This window comes from Heterodontus francisci, chromosome 4 (assembly GCF_036365525.1).
Source record: "Heterodontus francisci isolate sHetFra1 chromosome 4, sHetFra1.hap1, whole genome shotgun sequence".
Taxonomy (NCBI): Eukaryota; Metazoa; Chordata; class Chondrichthyes; order Heterodontiformes; family Heterodontidae; genus Heterodontus; species Heterodontus francisci.
Genome location: NC_090374.1, coordinates 6,447,067 through 6,467,812, shown reverse-complemented (window position 1 = coordinate 6,467,812; position 20,746 = coordinate 6,447,067). Strand labels below are relative to the sequence as shown.

Genomic DNA, 20,746 nt, shown 5'->3' with positions numbered 1-20,746 from the left:
CATGGATTGAGGATTGGTTAACTCACCGAAGGCAGAGAGATGGGATTAATGGGTCTTTTTCAAGTTGGAAAGACGTAACTAGTGGAGTGCCCCAAGGATCAGTCCTGGGGCCTCAATTATTTACTATCAATATTAATGACTTGGAGGAGGGGGCAGAGTGTAATACATCCAGATTTGCTGACGATACAAAAATAGGTGGGAGGGCATGTTGTGATGAGAATGCAGAGAATCTGCAAAGGGATATAGATAGGTTAAGTGAGTAGGCAAAAACTTGGCAGATGGAGTTTAATGTAGGAAAATGTGAGGTCATGCACTTTGGCAGGAAGAATCAAAAGGCAGACTATTATTTAAATTGAGGGAGACTCCAAAAAAGTGCAGTACAGAGGGATCTGGGTGTTCTTGTGCATGAAACACAAAAGGTTAGCATGCAGGTGCAGCAAGTAATTAAGAAGGCAAATGGAATTTTGGCCTGTATTGCTAGTGGGTTAGAGTTTAAAAATAGGAAAGTCTTGTTACAACTGTACAGGGTGTTGGTGAGGCCGCACCTGGAGTACTGAGTACAGTTTTGGTACCCGTATTGAAGAAAGGATATACTGGCATTTTGGAGGCAGTTCAAAAGAGATTCACTAGGCTGATTCCTGGGATGTAGGGGTTGACTTAACAAGAACAGCTTAACAGGTTAGGCATTTATTCATTAGAGTTTAGAAGAATGAGGGGTGATCTTATTGAAGCGTACAAGATTCTGAGGGGGCTTGAAAGGGTGGATGTTGAGAAGATGTTTCCACAAGTGGGGGAATCTCGAACTAGGGGACATAGTTACAGAATAAGGGGACACTCATTTAAAACTGAGATGTGAAGGAATTTCTTCTCTCAGAGGGTAGTGAATGTCTGGATTTTCAAAATGCAGTCAAAAGGCCACATAAAAGATTAATAGGCAAGATAAGGGCTCATGGTGTTGGGGGCAATATATTAACGTGGATAGAGGATTGGTTAACAGACAGGAAGCAGAGAGTGGGCATAAATGGGGCATTTTCAAGTTGGCAGGCAGTGAATATTGGAGTGCCACAAGGATCAGTGCTGGGGCCTCAGCTATTTACACTCTATATTAATGACTTAGATGAAGAGACAGTGAGTAATGTATCTAAGTCTGCGGATGATACAAAGCTTGGTGGAAAGATAAGTTACGGGGAGGATATAGAGAGGCTGCAAAGAGATATTGTTCAGGTCAAGTGAGTGGGCAACAAGATGGCAAATGGAGTATAAGGCAGGGAAGTGTGAAGTTGTTCACTTTGGTCATGAAAATAGAAAAGCAGAATTTTTTAAAAAGGTGTGAAACTGGTAAGTGTTGATGTTCAGAGAGACTTGGGGTACTTGTACAAGGAACACACAAAGTTAACAAAGAACAAAGAACAGTACAGCACAGGAACAGGCCATTCGGCCCTCCAAGCCTGCCATCTTGATGCCTGCCTAAACTAACACCTTCTGCACTTCCGGGGCCCATATCCCTCTATTCCCTTCCTATTCATGTATTTGTCAAGATGTCTCTTAAACGTCGCTATCGTGTCTGCTTCCACCACCTCCCCTGGCAGCAAGTTCCAGGCACTCACCACCCTCTGTGTAAAAAACTTGCCTCGCACATCCCCTCTAGACTTTGCCCCTCGCACCTTAAACCTATGTCCCCTAGTAACTGACTCTTCCACCCTGGGAAAAAGCTTCTGACTATCCACTCTGTCCATGCCGCTGATAACTTTGTAAACCTCTATCATGTCGCCCCTCCACCTCCGTCATTCCAGTGAAAACAATCCGAGTTTTTCCAACCTCTCCTCATAGCTAATGCCCTCCAGACCAGGCAACATCCTGGTAAACCTCCTCTGTACCCTCTCCAAAGCCTTCACGTCCTTCTGGTAGTGTGGCGACCAGAATTGCTCGCAATATTCTAAGTGTGGCCTTACTAAAAGTTCTGTACGGCTGCAACATGACTTGCCAATTTTTATAGTCTATGCCCCGACCCATGAAGGCAAGCATGCCGTATGCCTTCTTGACTACCTTATCCACCTGCGTTGCCACTTTCAGTGACCTGTGGACCTGTACGCCCAGATCTCTCTGCCTGTCAATACACCTAAGGGTTCTGCCATTTACTGTATACCTCCCACCTGCATTAGACCTTCCAAAATGCATTACCTCACATTTGTTCGGATTAAACTCCTTCTGCCATTTCCCCGCCCAATTCTCCAACCGATCTATATGCTGCTGTATCCTCTGACAATCCTCATCACTGTCCGCAACTCCACCAACCTTTGTGTCATCCGCAAACTTACTAATCAGACCAGCTACATTTTCCTCCAGATCATTTATGTATACTACAAACAGCAAAGGTCCCAGCACTGATCCCTGCGGAACACCACTAGTCACATCCCTCCATTCAGAAAAACACCCATCCACTGATACCCTCTGTCTTCTATGACCGAGCCAGTTCTGTATCCATCTTGCCAGCTCACCTCTGATCCCGTGTGACTTCCCCTTTTGTACCAGTCTGCCATGCGGGACCTTGCCAAAGGCTTTACTAAAGTCCATATAGATAATATCCACTGCCCTTCCTTCATCAATCATCATTGATTGAAGTCTTGCTAAAATTGTACAGAACTTTGGTGAGACCACACCTGGAATACTGCATGCAGTTTTGATCTCCACATTTAAGAAAGGATACACCTGCACTGGGGCAGTGCAGTGAAGATTTAGTAAATTGGTCCCTGGGATGAGGGGGTTGTCCTATGATGATAGGCTGAGTAAATTGGGCCTATATTCTCTGGAGTTTAGAAGAATGAGAGACAATCTAATTGAGAGATACAAGATTGTGAAAGGGCTTGATAGGGTAGAAGCTGAGAGATTGTTCCCACTGGTCAGGGAATCTAGAACATGGGGACACAGTCTCAGGATAAGGGATCCGTCATTCAGGACTGAAATGAGAAATTAATCCAATCAAAGGTTTGTGAATCTTTGGAATTCTCTATCCCAGAGGGTTGTGGGTGCTCCATCATTGAATACATTTAAGGCTGGGATAGATAGATTTTTGGTCTCGTAGGGCATCAAGGGATATGGGGAGCAGGCAGGAAAGTGGAATTGATGCCCAAGATCAGTCATGATCGTATTGAATGGCGGAGCAGGCTCGACGGGCCACATGGTCTATTTCTCCTCCTATTTCCTGTGTTTTTGTGTTGAGAGGGTGAGGAGGAGATTTACCAGAATGGTTCGAGGGACATGGGATTTTAGTTACAAGGTTAGGTTGGAAAAGCTGGCATTGTTCTCCCTGCAGTAAAGGAAATTGAGGGAAAATTTGATAGAGATGTATAAGATTATGATAGGCTTGTGTAAGTTCGACAAGTAAAAACTATTCCCATTAACTGGAAATACTCAGCAGGTCTGGCAGCATCTGTGGACAGAGAAGCAAAGTTAACATTTCAGGTCAGTGACCTTTCATCAGAACTGGCAAAGGTTAGAAATGTAATAAAGTGGGGGTGAGGCAAAAGAGAACAAATGGGAAGGTGTTGATAGGACAGAAGGTCACAGAGAATAACTAACAAGGAGGTCATGGGGCAAAGGCAAAGACAAACAGTGTGTTAATGGTGGGGTGAAATACAAAGCGTTAGTGCAGAAAGAGTGTTAAATGACAGAATAATAAAAGCCCTAGCCAAAAGCAAAACATGAAAAAGAAAAGTGGGCATGCACAAAGTAAAAAAAGTGTATGATGAAACAAATTAGGGGCGGCACAGTGGCGCAGTGGTTAGCACTACAGCCTCACAGCTCCAGCGACCCGGGTTCAATTCTGGGTACTGCCTGTGTGGAGTTTGCAAGTTCTCCCTGTATCTGCGTGGGTTTCCTCCGGGTGCTCCGGTTTCCTCCCACAAGCCAAAAGACTTGCAGGTTGGTAGGTAAATTGGCCATTATAAATTGCCCCTAGTATAGGTAGGTGGTAGGGAAATATAGGGGCAGGTGGGGATGTGGTAGGAATATGGGATTAGTGTAGATTAGATTAGAGATACAGCACTGAAACAGGCCCTTCGGCCCAACGAGTCTGTGCCGACCATCAACCACCCATTTATACTAATCCTAGTATAAATGGGTGGTTGATGGTCGGCACAGACTTGGTGGGCTGAAGGGCCTGTTCCAGTGCTGCATCTCTAAAAATTAAAATAAAATGAAATAAAAGTTTAAAAAAACAAAATAAAACTAAAAAAATAGGGGGGATCGGGGCCAGTCATGCTCTGAAATTATTGAACTCAATGTTCAGTCCGGCAGGCTGTAGTGTGTCTAATCGGTGAATGAGATGCTGTTCCTCGAGCTTGCGTTGATGTTCACTGGAACACTGCAGCAATCCCAGGACAGAGAACAAAGAACACAGAAAATTACAGCACAGGAACAGGCCCTTCGGCCCTCCAAGTCTGCGCCGATCCAGATCCTCTATCTAAACATGTCGCCTATTTTCTAAGGGTCTGTATCTCTTTACTTCCTGCCCATTCATGTATCTGTCTAGATACATCTTAAAAGACGCTATCGTGCCCGCATCTACCACCTCCGCTGGCAACGCGTTCCAGGCACCCACCACCCTCTGCGTAAAGAACTTTCCACGCATATCCCCCCTAAACTTTTCCCCTTTCACTTTGAACTCATGTCCCCTAGTAATTGAATCCCCCACTCTGGGAAAAAGCTTCTTGCTATTCACCCTGTCTCTACCTCTCATGATTTTGTACACCTCAATCAGGTCCCCCCTCAACCTCCGTCTTTCTAATGAAAATAATCCTAATCTACTCAACCTCTCTTCATAGCTAGCGCCCTCCATACCAGGCAACATCCTGGTGAATCTCCTCTTCACCCTCTCCAAAGCATCCACATCCTTTTGGTAATGTGGCGACCAGAACTGCACGCAGTATTCCAAATGTGGCCGAACCAAAGTCCTATACAACTGTAACATGACCTGCCAACTCTTGTACTCAATACCCCGTCCGATGAAGGAAAGCATGCCGTATGCCTTCTTGACCACTCTATTGACCTGCGTTGCCACCTTCAGGGAACAATGGACCTGAACACCCAAATCTCTCTGTACATCAATTTTCCCCAGGACTTTTCCATTTACTGTATAGTTCACTCTTGAATTGGATCTTCCAAAATGCATCACCTCGCATTTGCCCTGATTGAACTCCATCTGCCATTTCTCTGCCCAACTCTCCAGTCTATCTATATTCTGCTGTATTCTCTGACAGTCCCCTTCACTATCTGCTACTCCACCAATCTTAGTGTCGTCTGCAAACTTGCTAATCAGACCACCTATACTTTCCTCCAAATCATTTATGTATATCACAAACAACAGTGGTCCCAGCACAGATCCCTGTGGAACACCACTGGTCACACATCTCCATTTTGAGAAACTCCCTTCCACTGCTACTCTCTGTCTCCTGTTGCCCAGACAGTTCTTTATCCATCTAGTGAGTACACCTTGGACCCCATGCGCCTTCACTTTCTCCATCAGCCTACCATGGGGAACCTTATCAAACGCCTTACTGAAGTCCATGTATATGACATCTACAGCCCTTCCCTCATCAATCAACTTTGTCACTTCCTCAAAGAATTCTATTAAGTTGGTAAGACATGACCTTCCCTGCACAAAACCATGTTGCCTATCACTGATAAGCCCATTTTCTTCCAAATGGGAATAGATCCTATCCCTCAGTATCTTCTCCAGCAGCTTCCCTACCACTGACGTCAGGCTCACCGGTCTATAATTACCTGGATTATCCCTGCTACCCTTCTTAAACAAGGGGACAACATTAGCAATTCTCCAGTCCTCCGCAACCTCACCCGTGTTTAAGGATGCTGCAAAGATATGTGTTAAGGCCCCAGCTATTTCCTCTCTCGCTTCCCTCAGTAACCTGGGATAGATCCCATCCGGACCTGGGGACTTGTCCACCTTAATGCCTTTTAGAATACCCAACACTTCCTCCCTCCTTATGCCGACTTGACCTAGAGTAATCAAACATCTGTTCCTAACCTCAACATCCGTCATGTCCCTCTCCTCGGTGAATACCGATGCAAAGTACTCGTTTAGAATCTCACCCATTTTCTCTGACTCCACGCATAACTTTCCTCCTTTGTCCTTCAGTGGGCCAATCCTTTCTCTAGTTACCCTCTTGCTCCTTATATATGAATAGAAGGCTTTGGGATTTTCCTTAACCCTGTTTGCTAAAGATATTTCATGACCCCTTTTAGCCCTCTTAATTCCTCGTTTCAGATTGGTCCTACATTCCCGATATTCTTTCAAAGCTTCGTCTTTCTTCAGCTGCCTAGACCTTATGTATGCTTCCTTTTTCCTCTTAGCTAGTCTCACAATTTCACCTGTCATCCATGGTTCCCTAATCTTGCCATTTCTATCCCTCATTTTCACAGGAACATGTCTCTCCTGCACGCTAATCAACCTCTCTTTAAAAGCCTCCCACATATCACATGTGGATTTACCTTCAAACAGCTGTTCCCAATCTACATTCCCCAGCTCCTGCCGAATTTTGGTATAGTTGGCCTTCCCCCAATTTAGCACTCTTCCTTTAGGACCACTCTCGTCTTTGTCCATGAGTATTTTAAAGCTTATGGAATTGTGATCACTATTCCCAAAGTAGTCCCCTCCTGAAACTTCAACCACCTGGCCGGGCTCATTCCCTAACACCAGGTCCAGTATGGCCCCTTCCCGAGTTGGACTATTTACATACTGCTCTAGAAAACCCTCCTGGATGCTCCTTACAAATTCAGCTCCATCTAGACCTCTAACACTAAGTAAATCCCAGTCAATGTTGGGAAAATTAAAATCTCCTATCACCACCACCCTGTTGCTCCGACATCTTTCCATAATCTGTTTACATATTTGTACCTCTATCTCACGCTCGCTGTTGGTAGGCTTGTAGTACAGCCCCAACATTGTTACCGCACCCTTCCTATTTCTGAGTTCTGCCCATATTGCCTCACTGCTCGAGTCCTCCATAGTGCCCTCCTTCAGCACAGATGTGAGCATGAGAGCAGGGGGGAGTGTTGAAATGGCAAGCGACAGGAAGCTTGGGGTCATGTTTTCGGACTGAGCGCTGGTGTTCCGCAAAGCAGTCACCCAATCTGCGTTTGGTCTCCCCAATGTACAGGAGACCACATTGTGAGCAGCGAATACAGTATACTACATTGAAAGAAGTACAAGTAGATTGCTGATTCACCTGAAAGGAGTGTTTGTGGCTTTGGATAGTGAGGAGAGAGGAAGTAAAAGGGTAGGTGTTTACACCTCGTGCGATTGCAGGTGAAGGTGCTATGGGAAGGGGACAAGGTGAAGGGGGTAGTGGAGGAGTGGACAAGGGTGTCGCGGAGGGAATGATCCCTTCGGAATGCTAACAGGAGAGGGAAGCAGAAGATGTGTTTGGTAGTGGCATCACGCTGGATGTAGTGGAAATGGCGGAGGATGATCCTTTGGATGTGGAGGCTGCTGGGGTGGAAAGTGAGGACCAGGGAACCCTGTCATGGTTCTGGGAGGGAGGGGAAGGGGTGAGGGTAGAGGTCTAGGAAATGGGCCTGACACGGTTGAGGGCCCTGTCAACCACAGTGGGGGGGAATCCTCAGTTAAGGATAAAGGAAGACCTCCTTTTTTACCATGTGCCTGCCCACTATTTTTATCATGTTTGTGCTTTTGGCTGGGTTGTTCATTATTCTGTCATTTAACTCCCTTTATGCACTAACGCTTCGTATTTCACTCCACCATTAACACACTCTTTGTCTTTGCCTTTGCCCCATGACCTCCTTGTCAGTTATTCTCTGTGACCCACTGTCCTATCAACATCTTTCCATTTGTTCTCTTTTGCCCCACCCCCACATTATTTGCTTAAAACCTATTACATTTCTAACCTTTGCCAATTCCAATGAAAGGTCACTGACCTGAAATGTTAACTCTGCTTCTCTCTCCACAGATGCTGCCAGACCTGCTGAGTATTTCCAGCACTTTTTGGTTTTATTTCAGATTTCCAGCATCTGCAGTATTTTGCTTTTATTAATATGTTCCCATTAACTGATGGTATAAGGACCAGGGGACACAGATTGAAGATTTTGGGCAAGAGATGCAGGGGGAATGTAAGGCAGCGAGTGGTAATAACCTGGAGCTCGCTGCCCACGAGGATGGTGGAAGCAGAGATAACCAATGATTTCAAAAGGAAATTGGATGGGCACTTGAAGGAAATAAACTTGCAGGATTGTTTGGATCGAGTGAGGGAATGGGACTAACTGGATTGCTTCGCAGAGTGCCAGCATGGACTCGATGAACTGAATGGCCTCCTTCTATGCCATAAATGACTCTATATCTGCACTCCTTTAATTCTGGCCTCTTGTGCATCCCTGATTTTAATCACTCCATCATTAATCGCCGTGTGTTCAGCTGCCTGGGCCCCAAGTTCTGGAACACCCTCCCTATACCTCTCTTCCTTGCTTTCCTCCTTTAAAACACTGTTAAAACCTACCTCTTTGACCAAGCTTTTGGTCATCGGACCTGATATCTCCTTTTGTGGCTCAGTCTCATACTTTGTTTTATAACGCTCCTGTGAAGTGCCTTTGAACATTTTATTACATTAAAGGCGTAAGTTGTTGTTGTTGTATCTACTGGCAAGGGCTGTGCCCTCATGATTGTGAGGTTATGCATGATGCAACAGACCACAACGAATTGTGACATACATTCTGGTAAATGCTGCAGAGCAGCAGTTGTATTGCTTAAGCAGCCCAGTGATCTGCTCGATGACATACTGTGCGGCAGTATGACTTTTGTTATACGCATGCTGGACACGTGTGCAAGAGTCGTGCACTGGAGTGTGAGCCAGGTGGTTGACAGATAGTCCTTGTCACCCAGCAACCACCCTCTGGTCTGTCATGTTGGCTCAAATGTTGATGGCGCAGCAGACATGTGCAGGATAAGGGCATCATGACTGCTGTCAGGATATCGGGCATTGACCTACATGATGCAGTGAGTATGGCCGCACACCAGCTGGATGTTAAGGGAATGAAATTCCTTCTGGTTGAGGTACATCTCAGAATTTACGTGCAGTGCCCACAAGGCATTGTGTCTGCAGTCATCGGCACCTTGGGGAAGCTTGCAATCCTGGCAAAGCTGCATGTTTACTCTGACAAGGATTCAACTCTCTTTGCATACGGAGTCTCAATAACCTCCCTTATGCAAGAGCAGACAGCAAACTGGTAAAAATTACTTGCTGCAGCCTGGAAGGAGCATGATGCATAGAAGTTAATGCCTACAATCAATCACCTTTGAGCCCACTTCACCCTGCTCTGAGGCTGCAGTTCAGGCTGCAACAAGTGGCTGATTTCAGTGAGCTCCTCCTTGGTAAAGTGAAGACGTCTAATGTACTATTCCTGGCTGAGGTTGAGATCCTGAACACCTGAGTTGATATTACCTCCTGCTGAGAGCTCTTCTTCTCCTCCTCATCCTCCGTCTAGACGTTACTCAGCTCATTCTCCAGTCATACTGCAGACCAAGGGGGTTAGGAGAATGAATAGGAATATGAATGGGAACGAATCATAGAATGATTACAGCACAGAAGGAGGCGAGTTAAACTTCCCCGCCTTTTACCTATAGCCCTGCAGTTTTTTTTTTCTTCAGATAATTATCCAACTCCCTTTTGAAGATCACGATTGAATCTGCCTCCACCACGCTGTCAGGCAGTACATTCCAGATCCTAACTACTTGCTGCATAAGAAAGCTTTTCTTCATGTCATCTTTGGTTCTTTTGCCATTTACCTTAAATTGGTGTCCTCTGCCTCTCTTACAAGCAGTAAGAGCTTCTACGGGTATATAAAAAGGAAGAGAGCAGCTAAAGTAAGTGTGGGACCCTTAGAGGATGAGACTGGGGAATTAATAACAGGGAACAGGGAAATGGCAGATAATTTAAACCAATATTTTGCATTGGTCTTCATCCCAACAATAATAGATGAGTAAGGTGTAAATGGGAGGGAGGAACTTGTAACTATCTCTATCATGAGGGGAAAAGGTGCTGGACAAACTGATGGGACTAAAGGCAGACAAGTCGCCATGACCTGATGCCTGCACCCAAGGGTTTTAAAAGAAGTGGCTGCAGAGATAGTTGAGGCATTGGTCATAATATACCAAAACTCACTGGATTCTGGTAGGGTACCAGCGGATTGGAAAACCGCTAATGTGACACCCCTATTCAAGAAAGGAGGGAGACAGAAAGCAGGAAACTATAAACTTAACATCAGTCATTGGGAAAATGCTAGAGTCCATTATTAAGGAAGAAATAGCAGAACATTTAGAAAAACATAATGTAATCAAACAGAGTCAACATGGCTTTACGAAAGGGAAATCATGTTTGACAAATTTGTTAGAGTTCTTTGAAGATATAACAAGCAGAGTGGATAAAGGGAATCCGGTAGATGTCGTGCATTTGGATTTTCAGAAGGCGTTCGATAAGGTGCCACATAAAAGGTTATTGGACAAAATAAGAGCTCAGAGCATTGGGAGTAATGCGTTGGCATGGATTGAGGATTGGCTAACACACAGAAGGCAGAGAGTCGGGATTAATACACCTTTTTCAAGTTGGAAAGCTGTAACTAGTGGGGTGCCACGAAATTCAGTCCTAGGGCCTCAACTATTTAGTATCTATATTAATGACTTGGAGAAAGGGACAGAGCGTAGTGTATCCAAATTTGCTGACGATACAAAAATAGGTGGGAAGGCATGTTGTGATGAGGACACAAAGAATATTCAAAGGGATATAGATAGGTTAAGTGAATGGGCATAAACGTGGAAAATGGAGTTCAACGTGGGAAAGTGTGAGGTCATCCACTTTGGTAGGAAGAATAAAAAGGCAAATTATTATTTAGATGGAGAAAGGCTACAAAATACTGCAGTACAGAGGGATCTGAGTGTTCTTGTACATGAAACACAAAAAGTTAGCATGCAAGTAATTAGGAAGGCAAATGGAATTTTGGCCTTTATTGCTGGGGGGTTAGAGTTTAGAAATAGGGAAGTCATGTTACAACTGTACAGGGTGTTGGTGAGGCCACACCTGGAGTACTGCGTACAGTTTTGATCCCCGTATTTAAAGAAGGATATATTAGCATTGGAGGCAGTTCAGAAAAGGTTCACTCGGCTGATTCCTGGGTTGAAGAGGTTGTCTTATCAAGAACAGTTTAACAAGTTAGGCCTTTATTCATTGCAGTTTAGAAGAATGAGAGGTGATCTTATCGAAACATATAAGATCCTAAGGGGGCTTGACAGGATAGATGTTGAGAAGATGTTTCCACTAGTGGAGGAATCTTGAACTCGGGGACATAATTACAGAATAAGGAGACACACATTTAAAACTGAGATACGAAGGAATTTCTTCTCTCAGAGGATGGTGAATCTCTGGAATTCTCTGCCTCAGAGAGTTGTGGACTCTGGGTCACTAAATGTATTTAAGGAGGAGGTATATGTCTGAAATCTCGGGGAGTCGAGGGTTATGCAGCGCAGGCCCGAAAGAGGAGTTGAGGCCTGGGACAGATCAGCCATGATCTTATTGAATGGCGGGGCAGGCTTGAGGGACTGAATGGCCTACTCCTGCTCCTATTTCTTATGTGCCCTTCCCGCCAATGGGAATAGTTTCTCCCTATCTATTCTGAACACAATTTTGAACACCTCTATCTAATCTCCTCGCATTATTCTCTTTAAGGAGAATAGCCATGGCTTCTCCAATCTATCCACGTAACTGAACTCCCTCATCCCTGGAACTATTCTTGTCAATCTTTTCAGCACCCTCTCTATTGCCTTCATATTCTTTCTAAATTGTAGTGCCCAGAATTGGACACACTACTCCAGCTGAGCTGAGCCAGTGTTTCGTAAAGGTTTGCCATAACTTCCTTGCATTTGTACTATATGGCCAGAATTTTACGCCAGCCCAGTGGGTCAGATGGTAGTGTGGGGGTGGTGTAAAATTGAGCGGCAGACTCCGGGAGGCCTACCTGCCCCGATTCCGCCCCCGGACAAGTTTACAGAGGTCGGGCAGGGGGGAGCGGGGGAAACAGCCCGCCCGCCCGAGGCCAATCAGGACCCTTACGTGGCCACTTAACGGCCACTTAAGGGCCCTCGTCCGCCTCCATGGGTATTTTACCCGTGGCAAACGTCAGTGCTGGTGATGTGAAAGGCCGCCCAGTGATAGCTGCCGGCCTTTCCGCGCGCCCGGGGGGTGGGGCAGGGAAGTCGGGCACAGGGTGCCTGATTGAGGGCCACCCCCACCTCCCAATCCACCCCCCGGGACCCAAGACACCCCCTTCCCCCCGAAGGACCACTCCAGCCTCACCAGGGAAGAACCGATCCCCCTGGTGAGGCATGCCCCTACTAACCTTCCCTGCTCGATCCATTGTGTCGGCTGGGCTGCAGCCCCAGCAGTGGCCAGCGCTCCCAGTGGCACTGCTGGGACTAAGAGCTGCCAGCCTGCTGATTGGCCGGCAGCTCATTGAGGCAGGACCTCCTCCCTCAAGTGGGTGGAAGTCCCACCTCGGGACAATTAAAATAAAATACGGGACGGATCCCCAGGCTAGGCGGAAGCGGGTTCGCCACCGACTTTCATGTCGGAGTCCAGCTCCTGTCCATCCACCGTAAAATTCCGGCCTATGCCTCTATTTATAAAGCCCAGGATCCCATATGCCTTATTAACCAATTTCTCATCCTGTCCTGGCGCCGTCGACGATTTGTTCACACACCCTTAGGTCCCTCTGCTCCAGCACTCCCTTTAGAGTTGCATCCTTTATTTTATATTGCCTATCATCATTCTTCCCACCAAAATATATCACTTCACACTTTTAAACATTAAGCTTCATCTGCCATGTGTCCGCCCATTCCACCAGCCTGTCTATGACCTTTTGAAGTCTATCACTATCCTCCTCATAGTTCACTATACTTCCAAGTTTTGCATCATCTGCAATTTTTGAAATTGTGACCTGCACACTCAAGTCGAGGTCATTAATATAGATCAAGAAAAGCAATGGTCCTAATACTGACCCCTGGGGAACCCCACTATATACCTTCCTCCAGTCTGAAAAACAACTGTTCACCACTACTGTTTCCTGTCACTCAGCCAACTTTGTATCCATGCTGTTACTGTCCTATTTACTCCATGGGCTTTAACTTTGCTGACAAGCTTTATGTGTTATTTTATCAAATGTCTTTTAGAAGTCCATGTACACCACATCAATCACATTACTCTCATCAGCCCTCTCCGTTACCTCATCAAAAACCACAATCAAATTAGTTAAACATGATTTTGGCTTAACAAATCCATCCTGGCTTTCCTTAATTAATCCACATTTGCCCAAGTGACTGTTAATTTCTAAAAACTTTCCCACCACTAAGGTTAAACTGGCTGGCCTGCAGTTTCTTGGCTTGTCCTTACACCTTTTTTTGAACAAGGGTGTAATATTTGCAATCTTCCAGTCCTCTGGATGATTATGGCTAGTGCCTCTGCAATTTCCACCCTTAATTCCCCCAGTATATGAACCAGTCCGATGACTTCAGCATAACCAGCCTTTCTAATATCTCCTCTTTATCAATGTTTAGCCCATCCAGGATCTCAACTACCTGCTCTTTCACTATGACTTTGACAGCACCTTCTTGGTAAAGGCAGATACAAAATGTTAATTTAGTACCTCAGTCATGCCCTCTGCCTAAATCCATGTGTAAACCCTCTATTTGGTCCCTAATCAGTCCCACTCCTCCTTTTACCATCCTTTTACTATTTATATGGCTATAGCAGACTTTTTGATTCCCTTTTATGTTAGATGCCAGTCTCTTCTCATACTCTGTCTTTGCTTCTCTTCTTTTTTCACTTCCCCACTGCAATTTCTATATTCAGCATGGGTCTCACTTGTTATCAACCTGACATCTGTCTGACGTCTGACACCTTACTCTGTAAGGTTGAATTTTCGCTTTGGGAGTGGGTAACGTGAACCGGGATGATTTTTGGGTTGGGAACCCACCCGTGGGGAAATGGAAATGATACGTGATAATTGATATGGAGATGGGTTTGCTGTCTAATTAGTGGCTGAAGAAATGGAAGTGGGACTTCTAAAGAGCGGGCCTGATTTAAACAGAGCACGGCAGCCATAACTGGAGCTGTTGTTTAAATCAACCTGCTGTCCTTTTTACAGATGTCCCAGGAGAGCCGAGGCCTGCCACTAGGTTCTCTAATGCAGACATAGAGGCAATGTTGGAGGCCATAATGGAGAGGTGGGAGGTCATCTTCCCAGAGGGTGGGAGGAGGAGGCAATCAGCACAAATGAAGCAGCCCTGGCAGGACAGAGCAGCAATTGCAAGCGGCAGAAGCGTAACGCATAGATCCCGGATCCATTGTCGGAAATGCTTCAATGACCTCATACACTCAGGACAGGCCTCTGGATGTTCACAGACCAGCAGACAAACCAGCAGAGGAGCCTGAGGGTGCATGCTGCTCCTGAACCTGGGAGTAGTGCCTAGGGCACTAAAATGACCCCTCAGAATGGATCAGAGCCATAATGCAGCTGAGCATCTGTCACCACTGAGACATGCAGATGCTGATGAATAGGAAAAGCTGGCATTGGCCATACAGGACAGCAGTGCCTTATCTTCCTCTCTTTTGTCCATGCAGGAGAAATGGGAGCACAATGCCAGGGAGAGGGCCCAAACAGGAGGAGTTGTTCCCTACTTTTATGTGATAGCACCAATGAAGAATTGAGCAATTGAAATAGCCAGGATCGCTGACCAGGAGGAAGTCAACACTGGCAAAATGAGCTGTCATGGTGGAGATGGCGATTACAGAGGGCAGTGTGCTCACTCAGGAGGTGCAAGCGCTCCATCATGTCTGACAGCATGCCAAACATTGATTTGCATTGGGAAGCCTCAGTACTGCTGAGGCTTCTGCTCTCCAAGGCTATCCCTCATAATCTTTTCTTCTGTCTCCCGCAGATGGAGACATCCATCCAAGGAGACCCTCTCCCTCCCAAGCAGTTGGCCAAGAGCAGCAGCAGGAAACAGAAGAGGCACCGTCACACCTTACAAGCGCCTAGTCCAACAGCACAGATACACTCACCTCGGTGGGTCCTCACGCACGATTAGAGAGTGTGTCACTGGGTGAGGAGCACGACACTAGTGGGCAGGAGGAAGTGCAGGAGGCAAAGGAAACTGTAGTCAGTTCCCCTCAGAGGAGGGAGGTCAGACATGGTCCTGCTATGCTGGGCACAGATGCAGGGCTTCAGGAGTCACAAGAAAGAAGGCTCGAACAGCACCAGGAGATGTAGCCCCACGTGTCGGAGTTCCCTGAGGCAGTGTGGGGTCATGGGCAGATATTGGAGGAATCCATCTAGCTCATGTGTGCCACTATGGCTCAGGTTTATGATCGCATTAGCTCCTCCACTGAGAGAATGGCCAACCTCATGGACAGCTATATGTGGCATCACTCTGAGTAGATGCAGGGGTAGCGCATTGGCATGCACAGGATGCATGCTACAATATGTAGCTTGGAGCGATTGGTGGCGTTGATGGCACAGAGATGCTTGGAATGGATGCCAGTTGTGCCACAGCTGGTATCCCCCTTCAGGTATCCGGTGCGCTTGGTAAGGGCTGAGGATGTCATGGAGGAGGAGGAGGATGCCACTTCTCACCAGGCGCCATCATCATCCTCATGTGTGCCACTATGGCTCAGGTTTATGATTGCATTAGCTCCTCCACTGAGAGAGTGGCCAACCAGGGAGTTGGCTCCCAACCTGGGAGCCACTGTGCGGTAGGGCTGAGTGACATAAACTGCCTCTGCAATGATGCAGTTGCAGCAGCCTCTGGAGATGACCCATGGACACCTCCACAACAAGGACGACCGCCACATGCATCTCAACTGGCAGCAGAGACAAGTGAGTAGGCTGCCTCCAGCTCTACCGAGGCCACAAAGGGTGCGCTGCGTAGGAGGAGAGTACACACATGCAGGAAGCTCTTGATGTGGTCACAGACCAGCTGAACGTTGAGGGAGTAGAAACCCTTCCTCTTCATGAATCTCACTGGCCTGACACTGGGTGCCTTGATGGTCACATGAGTGCAATCACCTGGGGGAATACAGTGAGGGGAGTGAAATCCAATGCCCTCTGCACCTGTGAGGCTTCATCTGATGTAAAATAAATGTGTTGCCCAGATCTGGCATATAGGGCATCAGTGACCTGCGAGATGCAGTGCTGTGCAGCCATTTGTGAGATGCCATTAAGGTCCACAGCTGATCCTTGGAAAGAGCCAGCAGCAAGGAAGTTCAAGGTCACAGTGACTTTGATGGCTACTGGCGGGCCATGGCGAACAGTGCTGCAAGGTGCGACGCCTTTGCCGACCACCTGCCTGGAGAGTCGCATTCTTCCGCAGCACTGGGTCTCGGTCATCTCCAGGAAATTCCTTCTTCGCTAGTAGATCCTATGCAGAGGATATGGCCTCTCTGTCCTTCCAGTCCCTTGTTCTTCTCTTGTGCCCTCCTGATGCCCAGGGCTCCCCCCTTTCTGTGGAGGGTGTTGCCCCTCTACTGGGCCCAAAATCCAAGAATCACGCCTCCATTGTGAGCTGTTGCCTTCCTTGTGGTCATCTCGTTGTCCAATTGTCCTTGGCAGCCGTGCCTCCTGCTCTTCTTCTCCCACAATGCCAGGAGGGTGATGACCCCCTACACTGTCCGAGTGCTGACTGTGCACACTACCCGACACCTGCGCAGTGCCAAGGGCACCTGTCCCACTCTGCCTTGTTGAATCTTTTGAGGTTCCCCACTCTGTACCAGTCTCCTTTCAGCTGGTCTGCCGCAGACAGCGCGTGTTTTTTTATCGTTTGTGGGATGTGGGCATCGCAGTCTAGGCCAGCATTTATTGTCCATCCCTAATTGCCCTTGAGAAGGTGGTGGGGAGTTCCAGGATTTTGACCCAGCAACAGTGAAGGAACACTGATATAGTTCCAAGTCAGGATGGTGTGTAGCTTGGAGGAGAACTTGCAGATGGTGGTGTTCCCATGCATCTGCTGCTCTTGTCCTTCTAGGTGGTAGAGGTCACAGGTTTGGAAGGTGCTGTTGAAGCAGCCATTCAAGCGGGCTGCTTTGTCCTGGATGGTATTGCGCTTCTTGAGTGTTGTTGGAGCTGCACCCATCCAGGCAAGTGGAGATTATTCCATTACACTCCTGATATGTGCCTTGTAGATGGTGGACAGGCTTTGGGGGGGTCAGGAGGTGAGTTACTCGCCGCAGATTTCCCAGCCTCTGAACTGCTCTTGTAGCCACAGCATTTATGTGGCAGATCCAGTTCAGTTTCTGGTCAACAGTAATCCCCCAGGATGTTGATAGTGGGGGATTCAGTGATGGTAATGCCATTTAACGTCAAGGGGAGATGATTAGATTCTTTCTTGTTTAAGATGGTCATTGCCTGCCACTTGTGTGGCGCGAATGTTACTTGCCACTTATTAGCCCAAGCCTGGATGTTATCCAGGTTTTACTACATATGGACATGGGCTGCTTCAGTATCTGAGCAGTTACGTTGGGGCTGAACATTGTACAATCATCAGCGAACATCCCCACTTCTGACCTTATGATGGAGGGAAGTTCATTGATGAAACAGCTGAAGATGGTTGGGCCTAGGACATTGCCGTAATGAACTCCTGTAGTGATGTCCTGGGACTGGGATGATTGACCTCCAACAACCACAACCATCTTCTTTTGCGCTAGGTATGACTCCAACCAGCAGAAAGTTTTCCCCCTGATTCCCATGGCGTGTGGCCCATGCGCCCCCCTAAAACTCTCAATACCCTCTGTTATTGAGCTCTTCATGAGCTTTCCAAGCCCTTTAATTCGCATAAATGGGGGATGAAGAGGGATCATGACCCTGCCCTCCCTGGTGAACATAGCTGGCGCCAGGAATGGCATCGGGAAACCAGCATGCTGGCCAGTGCCTGTATTTTCAGGCTCCATCCGCCTCCATTCCTGACCTCACTGGGGCACAAAAATTCAACCCTTTATCTCTTTCAGGTGTAGGTCATTCAGCCCTTCAAGGCTGCTCTGCCATTTAACTAGATCATAGCTGATCTACCTCAACGCTACTTTCCCACACTATCCCCATATCCCTTAATATCTTTAACACCTAGAAATCTATCGCTTCTCATACTCAATGATTCAGCCTCCACAGCCCTCTGGGGTAGAGAATTCCACAGATTTTCCACCCTCTGAATGAAGAAATTCCTCCTCATCTCAGTCTTAAATGGCCTGCCCCTTATTCTGAGACTGTGTCTCCTGGTTCTAAACCCCCCCAGCCAGGGGAACCATCCTTCCTGCATCAACCCTGTCGAGCCCAGTAAGAATTTTGTATTCTTCAATGAGATCACTTCTCATCCTTCTAAACTCTAGAGAATATAGGTCTAGTCTCCTCAATATCTCCTCATGGGACAATCCTGCCATCCCAAGAATCAGTCTGGTAAACCTTCGTTGCACCCCCTTTATGGTAAGTATATCCTTCCTTCGGTAAGGAGACCAAAACTGTACACAATACTTCAGGTGTAGTCTCACCAAGGCTCTATACAATTTCAGCAGGACTTCTTTACTTCTGTACTTAAAACCTTTGCAATAAAGGCCAACATATCATTTGCCATCCTAATTGCTTGCTGCACCTGCATGTCAGCTTTCAGTGACTCATGAGCAAGGACATCCAGATCCCTTTGGATATCAACACTTCCCAATTTCTCACTATTTAAGAAATGCTCCATTTGCCAGATCTTTGCCACTTAGCCTATCTATATCCCTTTGTAGCCTCCTTATGCCTGCTTCACACCTTACTTTCCTAACTATCTTTATGTCATCAGAAAATTTAGCAACCATACCTTCGGTCCCTTCATCCATGTTATTTATATATATTGTAAAATGTTGAGGCCCCAGTACTGATCCCTATAGCACATCACTCGTTACATCTTGCCAGCCAGAAAAAGACCCATTCGTGCCTACTCTCTGTTTCCTGTTAGCTAGCTAATCTTCTATCCATGCCAAAATGTTACCCCCTACACCATGAGCTTTTATTTTCCACAATAACCTTTGATGTGGCACCTTATCAAATGTCTTCTGGAAATGTAAGTACAGTACATCCACTGGTTCCCCTTTATCCACAGCACATTACTTCTTCAAAGAACTCCAATAAATTGGTTAAACATAATTTCCCTTTCACAGTGGCGCAGTGGTTAGCACCGCAGCCTCACAGCTCCAGCGACCCAGGTTCAATTCTGGGTATTGCCTGTGTGGAGTTTGCAAGTTCTCCCTGTGTCTGCGTGGGTTTCCTCCGGGTGCTCCGGTTTCCTCCCACATGCCAAAGACTTGCAGGTTGATAGGTAAATTGGCCATTATAAATTGTCCCTAGTATAGGTAGGTGGTAGGAAAATATAGGGACAGGTGGGGATGTGGTAGGAATATGGGATTAGTGTAGGATTAGTATAAATGGGTGGTTGATGGTCGGCACAGACTGGGTGGGCCGAAGGGCCTGTTTCAGTGCTGTATCTCTAACTAACTAAAAAAAACCTGCCTGATTACTTTGAATTTTTCTAAGTGCCCTGCTATAACATCTTTAATAATAGCTTCTAATATTTTCCCTGTGACAGATGTTAAGCTAACTGGCCCGAAGTTTCCTGTTTTCTGTCTCCCTCCCTTTTTGAATAACCTTCCCTGAATCTAGGGAATTTTGTAAAATTAAAACCAACGCATCAGCTATCTCACTAGCCACTTCTTTTAAGACCCTAGGATGAAGTCCATCAGGACCTGGGGACTTGTCAGCCCGCAGCTCCAACAATTTGCTCAGTACTATTTCCCTGGCAATTGCAATTTTCTTGAGCTGCTCCCTCCCTTCAATTTCTGGATTTACAGTTATTTCTGGGATGTTACTTGTATCCTCAATGGTGAAGACCAGTGCAAAATACTGTTCAATTCATCTACCATCTCCTTATTTTCCATTATTAATTCCCCAGACTCACTTCCTGTAGAACCAACACTCACTTTGTTCACTCTTTTCTTTTTAAAATATCTATAGAAACTCTTACTGTCTTTATATTTCTCGCTAGCTTTCTCTTGTACTCTAGTTTTTCCCTCCTTATTTACCTTTTAGTCATTCTTGGCTGCATTTTAGATTCTTCTGACCTGCCACCTATCTTTGCGTTAATTATTTGCTTTTTCTTTAATTTTAATACTATCTTTAACTTTTTTAGTTAACCACGGATGGTGGGTCCTCCCCTTGGAATTTTTCTTTCTCATTGAAATGTGTCTATTCTGTGTATTCTGAAATATCCCCTTAAATGTCTGCCACCGCATCTCTACTGACCTATCCCTTAACCTACTTTGCCAGTTCACTTTTGCAAGCTCTGCTTTCATGCCCTCATGTCTGCCCTTATTTAAATTTAAAATACTAGTCTTAGACCCACTCTTCTCTCCATCAAACTGAATGTAAAATTCAATCCTATTATGATCACTGCTGTCTAGGGGTGCCTGCACTATGAGGTCATTAATTAATCCTTTCTTGTTGCACAATTGGGCGGCACAGTGGTGCAGTGGTTAGCACTGCAGCCTCACAGCTCCAGTGACCCGGGTTCAGTTCTGGGTACTGTCTGTGCGGAGTTTGCAAGTTCTCCCCGTGACCATGTGGGTTTCCACTGGGTGCTCCGGTTTCCTCC

General features: G+C 46.4%; 1 protein-coding gene across 1 annotated transcript in view; it reads left to right on the top strand.

Annotated features, from left to right (window-relative positions):
• Positions 1-20,746, top strand: part of LOC137368615 (mucin-5B-like) — a 116,154-nt gene that overhangs the window by 45,082 nt on the left and 50,326 nt on the right. The window lies entirely within an intron of this gene.